The sequence below is a fragment of the Malania oleifera genome, chromosome 1, assembly GCF_029873635.1.
Source record: "Malania oleifera isolate guangnan ecotype guangnan chromosome 1, ASM2987363v1, whole genome shotgun sequence".
Lineage (NCBI taxonomy): Eukaryota > Viridiplantae > Streptophyta > Magnoliopsida > Santalales > Ximeniaceae > Malania > Malania oleifera.
Window position 1 is genome coordinate 54,193,730 of NC_080417.1, and position 3,680 is coordinate 54,197,409.

The following is a 3,680-nucleotide window of genomic DNA, read 5'->3' on the forward strand; positions in this document are numbered from 1 at the left end:
TTTTGGTTAGCTAAACTTAGCGTTAATGAGGTAAGACCAATATCATCCAAATTCATCCCATTTGTTAAATAGACTTTATAGTCAAGCTTGGAATTACTCATATATGTACATAAAAAAAAAAAATCACTTTTATCAAGCTGTCTTTTCCTTCTTCTTTTTTTTGGGGCAGGCAAGGCAACAGAACCACCAAACATAACAAAGGGCTGAAAGAAACAAGGAACTCACTCAACTGGCCCAAAGATCAGGCATCGGAGTTTAGCAACTGACACCCAAGGACGAAAACCTTAAGGGGCTGGAAGGAGATCACATTGCTTATGCTCGTGGAAGCATCCCAGAGTTGGCCAATTGGACTCCCATGGGAAAAAAGGTAACTGTGCTTTGATTTTGTTTAAATTCATCCCATTTGTTAAATGAACTGTACAATCATTCCTGGAACACCCGTTAATGTAACTTAAAAAAAAAATAAAAATTAACGCACTCTATTCATGCTGAGTCCTTCACGTTATTGAAAAATAGCTTATTTTGTGTTTAGGAGCTTTGAGTTCAAATTTTGAATTTGGATTTGTGCAAGTAAAGAGTAAAACACTTATTAACTTGTATAACATTTCGACTAAATCCACAAAATCTAAATTCAATACCTAAAATTCATACTTCCGAACACACCCTTAGAAAGTAGGACAAAGAATAAATGAGCAAAAGAAACACCCAATGAACCAATGAGCAGACCAACAAATGAGCCCAAACAAACTACCTAAAAGGCAAAACAAGCCAAGCTTTGCCTAGTTCAAGTCTTTTATTTATAATTATTATTAAATGAACTTCAAAATTACGCATGAAATCGGTCATTTGCTTTTTACCTAACCAAGCTAGTGAGCTATTCACCATGGTTGAGTTCATACTGACCTTTTAATTTCAGTATATGCTTATGTGTATTCCCATGATTTTACAGTCCACCAAAATTTTTCTCATGTAATTGACTCATCCTCATTCAATCCAAATTTTCAAAACCCAAATAATGGGTGTCACCACTTAGCCAAAATTCCCAATCTAATCACAACATTGAAGATGCAAAATCATAAAGCAGATGAAAATATAATTGTTCAAATTAAGAAACTAAAGACAACTTTGAGAGAATCAACCCCTTAAATAGCACTCTTGAACAATTAAAGATAACAAGAAAAGAAAAAACTCCCTAATGTATTTTGATACCTTTCTTCTTGGTCATAAAAGAACCACCTGGTTTTTTCTAACAATGCATAATAAATGAATGCACAACACAACCCAGAAGAGGAGATGTGTGAGCAAAAAAAAACAACATTTATACTTAATTTAAAATCACAAAAATATAACCACAAAGTTTCAATAAGTGAACTCACATTCAAGAATCAACAAAATAAAGAAAACTAGTCTCATTCGATCTCTGAGTTTCGAAAATTAACCTATAAACCACAATTTACGAAAGGATATTCAAATATGTCCAACCATGAAAACTGAAAACTGTCACATATATTCAACAGATCATCGTCCTTCCATCAAAGAATCGATAATAACTCATCAAAATATGGCTTGAGACTATTACATTTGGTAACAAAACTACCCTAGAGATGCTATCATATGTGGATCATGCACAAAAGTGAAAGTCACTCTAATTAGGTCATTGATTAGACAAGCAGACCATAACATTATACCAATAATTATTAAATATCTAATGATGTATTTTGAAAGTAAAAAAAAAAAAAAAAAGGATAAAGTATTTATTCTAAATGAAATCCTCATGCATTTTCTATTTGAAATACTTGTCACTAGTTTTGACATACCTTCTAATGGGAGGAGTCACCCGCATCATCTTGATGGGATTGGAGCATCATTTTTTCCATCTGCACTTTCCAATTCTTGATGGCTTGCATCTCTTCTTCCCAGTTGGAGATCTTTTCTTTCAATTGTTGGTTCTCCGCTTCCACCATTTGCATCCAGATAACCATCGCCTCCTCTTAATCTTCGGCGGCTCGACGCTCTTGGTCAATCTCAACACGAGATGCTGCACTGAAAGAAGATGATGATGTTGGGGCGACGTATCCACTCCCAAGACCATTCAACCAGCCACCTGATCGTTGCCCAAGCACTTGAGTGCTGATCTTGTCATCCATCATCGGCTGACTGCCCTCTCCAACGGGTGCATCCCGCAGCTCAAGCATCCTTGCCTATTTTCAGTCATTAAAATGATAAAAATGAAGAAATAAGAATACAACTGACTTTTTGAATAATATAATGAACTAAATAATCTGCTTGACTTACATGTTTCATCTGCGCACCCTGGCACCAGTCCCCCGATGTCCTCTGATGTGTTCTCTGATACAGATCCGGCCTCAACTCCAGGTCGCCAGTGACGGTATCACGCTACATTATCATATAAAAGTTCATTAATATGAATTCAACGGTGTCAATATAAATAACACTTGTCTGGTAATGGTCATATAGTTTCGTAGCAATTTCCTTTCAATGATTAACAAACAATTTCGAGCCACCACAATGCATTGTATCTAGTTTGCTACGATTCACAACATTTTTCTCATAGATAGCCTACAAAATAGATATAATCACTTTTTATTATTCACATAAATATGGAAAAGTAGTTATTGTAACTAATAGGAACACATCACCTAATAGTTAGGGTCGCGAAAATGGGGACACACCACCCGCCAATCCTCTAGGGAGATCTTATCATATGGGTGTGCTTCTGCCTCATCTCCCATCTCCCTAAAATGGTTGCACTTTTTTCTGCGATAGGTCTTAAACCAAGAGCACAACTGTGTTCACCACCTTTTTAACATGGTCTACGGTGAAAATGTCCATATCAAACTCTTCCTTCATATGAAATATTTATTGAATGTTAGAGAATCTTTAGGGTAATATATTAAAAGTTTTAAGGTTACTTACCAAGATGCGCTCATATAGAACCAAGCACTAAGCCTCCGTTACCTTTGGCCAGGTGAAGCAAATGACTGGAGCATATTGGCAACATATAATGCCAAGCTCCCATGGCCAGGTTGTGCACCAATCGTTAAGCGGGGCCGTAAAGCCTAGAGGAATGTTGATTCGAATCCTCCACCCAGTCCTCTCTAGGTGCTTCTTTAGCGTAATGTTCTTCACTGCACCACGGCCTGCACTCGTATGCGTTATAGAGGTTGATGCTGAAAGAAGAGTTAAAAAAACAATAAGATAATTATACACGTGAAATGATAGTAAATATATTATTCTAAATCAAATACTCGTAACCTTACCAACGATGCTAATTATGGACGACAACTCACCCAGGGCTTGATCCCCAACTGATGGATCGATGTCGGGCTGGGGTCCCAAGGGCTCAGATGGTGCCGCATCAGCCCCGACGTGCTCAATTGCTCTCAAGGATGATGTTGTCGATAGCCTAGACTGAAGTAAGGGACAGCGACCTCCTGGTGCCATGTCTGCAAAATAGTTTGCAAGTAAATATAAGAAGATTGGATATTAGATGGATGCATAGTAAATATATTTTCACTTATTTTCACATGTCAAATATACAGTGACAACATAACACACTTACCCCCTATACGTCCTCAATATCAGTATCATCCTCACTTTCTAGAGTGTCTTCCTCTTCACTGCAGTACTCAACCATAGTTTCATCTTCCCCATTAATT